The sequence below is a fragment of the Erythrolamprus reginae genome, unplaced genomic scaffold, assembly GCF_031021105.1.
Source record: "Erythrolamprus reginae isolate rEryReg1 unplaced genomic scaffold, rEryReg1.hap1 H_33, whole genome shotgun sequence".
Taxonomy (NCBI): domain Eukaryota; kingdom Metazoa; phylum Chordata; class Lepidosauria; order Squamata; family Dipsadidae; genus Erythrolamprus; species Erythrolamprus reginae.
In genome coordinates, this window is record NW_027248488.1 from 324,912 (window position 1) to 331,100 (window position 6,189).

The 6,189-nt window shown below is 52.0% G+C and overlaps 1 pseudogene; it reads right to left on the minus strand.

The window, feature by feature from the left end:
• Positions 1–366: 366 nt before the first annotated feature.
• Positions 367–5,912, minus strand: LOC139155613 (SLA class II histocompatibility antigen, DQ haplotype C beta chain-like; annotated as a pseudogene).
• Between the last annotated feature and the right edge of the window lie 277 nt (positions 5,913–6,189).

A 6,189-nucleotide genomic window follows, 5' to 3' on the forward strand; every position in this document is an offset into this window, starting at 1 on the left:
AGCGAAGGGAAGGGAAGGGATTCGTAGGAAGAAGGATGGAGATGAAGCTGCTGTGGGTTCAAAGCCAGGAGACACGAGGGGCTTGACTGAAAGGTCTGCCCAGCATCCCTGGGGACAGTCTACATGGTCTCCACCTCTCCCTCACAGGAAAGAAAGTGGGGAGGGGTCTGTTCTCAGCAAGAGAAGGTCCACGTTGCCATTCTCCTCCCCCCCCAACTTCCCACCTTCTGCCTCCATTTTTCAGAGTTTGCAAACAGGACAAAGAATCATCAGCGACCAAAGAAATGAAAATAAATCCTTGTGCATCGGAGAGCAGGTGTCAGCTGCCACAGTCAGAATTTAAGGAAAATAAAACTCAGAGACCTGTTCAAGGTTCAAAAGTGAATTTATCATAAACCAGAACTGACAGCAGTCAAGGTTAAAGCAAAGACTGGAGAAAAAGGTGCGATACCTGCGTAGATCAAACCCCCTTTTGACCCCCCCCTCTGGAGATTGGCCAATCTCTAGTGTCCATGACCATCAGGTGGAGGCATCTTCCACCCACCTCACATTTATGGAATGTCACTTCTAACGGTCTCCTTCAGGTCCCCTGGTTTCAAGGAAGAGGAAACTTATTCCACTTCACAGGGCCTCCTGCACCCTCCCCCCCATTACCCAAGACGCCTCCCCGTAACTATTGGCAACCAAGCGTAGAAACGATGCAGAATTATAGCGAAGGTTGACAGCAGGATTAATTCACGAGTGCTGCAGGAAAAGAGAAGGGGAAGAAAATCAGAATACTGTATAAGGAGAAACCTTTACATGAAATAACGTATTTTTCTTCCCTTTCAGCCCCCACAGGCAGAGAAAGACAGAGAGAGAATCCGCCCATTCCAGGGAGCAAAAGGCTGCGATTCTTCACGTGAACAAGGAATATGGGGCTAAGATGGGGGGGCAGCAAAGGGGGGAGCCTGGGGTCCCAGGGCCAGAAATTGTGTGAACTGTCACAAGGAGAAGGGGGGAGGGTCAGGAGGAACAGCCGGTCAAGGGTCCAACTAAGGAACCCAAAGGAGTCTGCAGGATCTCCTGGGACCGGGAGGGGGGGCAGGGGGGTGAAGAGATATTGTCCAGGCAGGCTTTCTTTGAAGAAAGGAACAATTGAGAAATTAAAGAAAAATACCCATAATTTATAGGAGGGGCTGAGAAGAGGGAGGAAGAGGAGAAACTCACCTGCAGGTGGTTGGATGGGAATTGCTGGAAGGAGAAAAAGAGCCAATCAGGACCCTTCATGGGCTGGAGGACTCAGAGGGACCCCCTCCCCATCGATAGCCCATAATAACCTGCAATATGTTCCCTTAATAAACCCTCCAAAAACATAAGTTCCCCCAAAATACTTCTCCCCACAACCCCTCCCCACAACCCTTCCTCCAGCCCCCCAGACTCACCTTTCTTGGCCTTCAGGTAGGAGAAGAGCCCCACAGCCAGGAAGGCCACTCCTATCACAGCCCCCATAATCCCCGTCCAGATTTTGGCCCTGGCAGAGCGGGAGGAACGGGGCTCTGGGGAAGGAGAAGGAGCCTCACCTGAGCAGGAGGATCGGGCCCACCTTCCCCCAGGAGGGTCCATTCTGGCTCCCACCACCACAGAGAGGGTCTCTCCCCCTTCTCAGGGCAGGACAGGTTCCAGGAGGGGTGGGAGCGGAGGGACTTACCCCACTGGACGATGATGGGGGCCTCCAGGCTGGCGTGCTCCACCTTGCAAGTGTAGACGTCCCCCCGCTGGGGCTGGGTCTCCAGCATCACCTGGAGCTGGTAGGTCCAGTCTCCATTCTGGAGCTCCTCCCCAAAGGCCACGCCCTCCTTCTCCGGCTGGCCGTTCTTCAGCCACTGGACCTCGATCTCCACGGGGTAAAAGCCGGTCATTATGCAGAGGAGGATGGTGTTGGGGGAAGTTGGGTCCATCTTGGTGGGGGAGATAGTGACGGTGGGCTTGGCTGGAGGGAGGGAGGAGAAGGAAGGACATGAGAGACACAGGAGGGACCAGAACAGAAGACCCAGTTGGTTGGTTCAGGCCAAGATCCCTTTTCACGGCTGAAAATATATTCTGTGTTTTGAGTCATCTTCCAAGTAGATTGCAGCAAGAAATCAAAAGGGATCCTGAAAGGGGGGATAATAATAATAATAATAATAATAATAATAATAATAATAATAATAATTTATTAGATTTGTATGCCGTCCCTCTCCGAAGACCCTCTCCTAAATCCTTTGTGATTGGGATCAGTTGCAGTCCCCAAAAAAGAATTCCCGAAAGAGGCAAGTCTGACAGGGATAAATGCTGGAAACGCCCAGAGGTGGAAGGAACCTTCTGCCAGATGTGGTGGACGTGGAAAGAAATAACGCAGGAGACGGAAAGGACAGACGTAGCACGAGTCGGAGGATTCCTGGGATCTTGTTGAAAATGAAACCACACTTTTAATTTTGGTGTATTACCACAACATTTGTTCATTTGTTTAGTAAATTTATCTATTTATTAAATTCATTTGCGAAAGTGACCACGACTGACCCAAAGCCTTACAAACACTCTCTGAACTGTGACTGTCAGATGCTCTTCAGGAGTCCAGGAGAATCTCCAGAATTGCCAACTGGGTCTCTGGGACAATGCAACTCCACCCAGAAGGAAGTTGGTTGAAGTCCCCCCATGTTGTTGCCCCATGGACCCAAAGCCCTTTGGTCTTGCCAGGGTCCAGCAGAAGCCTCTGATCCCCCATTGATCCCTCCACAGCCTCAGCATCACCTGTGTCCCCAGAGGTGGAGACGTAAACTGATGACATCAGCATACGGAGGAGACCTCCAGCCCTGATGATGGACGGCCTCACCCAGCGGCTTCCCGCAGAGGTTGTGGAGGGGAGGGGAGAGGGCGGAGCCATGAAGATGACCAACCAAGATGGCAGAAAGAAAGGAAGAAGGAGCGAGAAGGGAAGGGAAGGGAAGAGAGAAGGGATCCAGAGGGGATCTTTTGGGGAAAGGGAAAGTGAGGGTAGTTGGAGGCTCAGGAGATCACGTGGGTCCCAGGATCTCAGCAGAGCCTTGCAGGGGATCCCTCTTGATCTCCTTCAGCAATTGGATGGATCAATGGGGGGGGGGGGGGGTTAGTGTGGATGAGCCCCCAAGAGGGTCCACAATTGACCCATTCCAGCCCAGAGTCCTTTGAGAACCATTTTGTTTCCTCTTGAGAGATTTTCTGATTGACAGTAAATTCTGTCCTGCTCAAGAACAACCACTTTTGAAATGGTCATCTGTCCTTCCAACCTGGCATCTGGTCAGATTGCAGACCAATAACGGCATTTCAGGTGAGGGTTGTTGCATTTTTCAGGCTGATCCCATTTGCATCTGGGGACCTTAAAGGCCTTTGTGGAATTGCTAAGACAATGACTTCACAAAGTGAAAACAGCCTTTTTTTAAAAAACAGGAAATGCAAATTGTGGGTGAGAAAAAAAGTCTTTTAAGAAGAAAAGGGAAGGGTCAGATTTTAAATCCCTGGAAATTCAAAAGCTTCAATTTAGCATTTTTACATTTTTATTTTTATAACCTATTCCACAAACCTCCTTATTTTCAAGACTGCAGTGTGAAGGTTTTGAGGTTCCAATTTGGTCACTTGGGAGTTTGTGGAGATTTTAAGTGGATGGGAAAAAAATATATTTTCTTTCTTTCTTTTTAAATCCCTACTTTCTCCCTCCACCCGTCCAGGAATTCAATTTAATAGGCAAATAAGAGGCCTCTCGATTTAAAACGGCAGGACTGCAAAGTACATTTTATGTTGCCCTTTAATATTTTTATTTATTTCTTGTTATTTATTTATTTTTTATTTATCAATTATTTATTAGATTATAGATTTATTGATTTATTATTGTTTATGCTTTATTTATTGTAATTATTTAGTTTATTATTTATTCTATTCTTTATTTAGATTATTATTTTATTATTGATTTATTTTACTTTACTTTATTATTTTTTATTTCATTTATTATTTTAAATTTAATTAATTTAAGTTATTTTATTATTTTTATTTCAGTTTCCATTTAATCAGCTTTATTTATGTATAGGTTTAATTTGCTTATTTAATTTTATCCATTGATTTATTTTGCTTAGTTGCTTCTTTATTGGAGTGGAAATGACTCGGAATGCAGAAGAAAAAGGCAGAGAAAGGAGACCACAAGGGGCTTCCGTGGATTCTCTTGGGAGATTCCTCTCAGAGGCCTGGACCCCCCTTGGAAAGGGAAGGGAAGGCGGGACCCCCTCCCCCAAAATCTACCCCCCCCCCAGACTCACCTCTCCGGCCAACCACACGGCCCCTCTGGAAAACCCCGTAGTTGTACCGGCAGCGATCCACAGCGGCCTTCACCCCCTGCAGGGCGAACTTGTCTCTGTTCCACGCGTCCGCAGTCACCTTCCCAAACTCCGTGAGGGCCTCGAACTCCCCGCGGTCGCTGTCGAAGCGGACAATTTCCTGCCGGTCGTAGATGTATCTGTACAGGAACCTCACCCGCTGCGTCCCGTTCAGGAAGCGGCACTCGACCTTCCCCTGGAGCAGGAAATGGGCTGCGAAGGGGGAGGAAGAGGAGGAGGAAGGCCGTCAGGAGGGACTCCAGGGCCCATCGTTCCCAGCCGCTGGTAGAGGAGGAGGAGGGTCCCAAGGAAAGAGGGGAGGGGACACTGGTGGGAGACGCCCCCTGGAGGAGGGAAAGGGAACCCTCTCAGCCCTAGAGAGGGAGGGAGACTTCTTGAGGGCGGGGTGTCTGCAGAGGGGGGGGGAAGGGGGAGGGGAGGAAAAGGGGGGGGGAAAGTCAGGCAGAAGCCCAACGGGTCCAGGAGATCGACTCTCTGCAGGGGAAGCTGGATCGAAGGATGGGGGAGGGGCTGAGGGGCTGAGGGAACTTTCGAGACTGGAGGGAAACTCAAATGCACCCCTCCCCCCTCTCTCTTCCATGCGGGGGAGGGGGCACAAGGAGGACATCTAGACTGACCCTCCAGGAGTCTCACAGTCCTTCATCCTCCACCTTCCATGGGTCGCCCCAACTTTTCTTCTACCCCCCCCCCGAAACCTTAGTCCACCTTTGAGGGATTCTCGGGGGGCCCACCAGTTTCTCCCCCCCCCCCCAAAGACCCCCTGAAGCCCCTCCCAAGTGCCTCTCAAAGGGAGGCAGTGTGGGAGGAGCCACACAGAGCCCCCCAGATCCTCCTCCCTCCCTTCCAGCTCCCCATAGGGGGGGGGGGGTTCCTGGCCTCCTCCCCAAATTCATGGTCCCCCCCAGAAGGGACCGAACCTCCCCTCCTGCCTGACCCCCAAAGCCACAATGTTGAGATTCAGAAGAAAAACGTTTTGGAAAAAGTCAAAATGCCTCAGTTTCCCTCTTTCACTTTCGCTTCTCTTCCTCTTTCCCTGCAGCCCCCTCCGACCCAGACGCTGCGGGGGGGGGCGAAGGAGGGGACCGGCTGCGACTCCCCCCCTCGGCTACACTCGGGGAACGGGGGTCCCTCTCCATCCTCCTGTGGGGAGGAAGGGAAGGAGACCACGCAGAGATCGAGGCTGACGGAGGCTCTGGAGACCCATAAGCTTTCTCTCCTCCCCCAACTGCTGGGGTCCTTCCCACCCCCTCCTCCCCCTCCTTACCGGGGCTCTCCTTCCCCCCTCCGCTTCCGGAGATCCGGGCCAGCGCCCCCACCAGCAGCACCAGGGCGACCCCCACCAAAGCCATGGATGAGGCGGCTCCACCAGCGCTCGACCGAGAGAGGCGAGCGACGCGGAGGCTCCCAACCCAAGAGGCGGAATCGGTGGGTCTGGTTTAGGGGGAGGAGTTTTCCTCGAACTTCGGCATTGGGCGTGTCCAGAAGGAGCAAGAGGACCAATGGGAATTCTCCCGTCTGCAGCGTCATCGATCTCCGGGCAGAGTCTCCCTTGACTTCGCCCGATACAGGAGATAGTCCGAAGCCGAGAGAGGAGCGGAGGGAGGGGGAGGGGGGAGAGTCTTGGGGGGGGGGCTGCATTGTATGGGGCTCCTTCGTGCCGGCTCCATCCTCCTCCCCCACTCTCCCTTTCTCTGGGCGCCTGGAGGGGCGGACTGGATGCCCTTTGAGTTCCCCCAGTGCCCAGAGGGCACCCAGGCTGGAGCTGCGGAGACTCCCTAAGGGTCGAGTGGATCCGGAGCTCGAA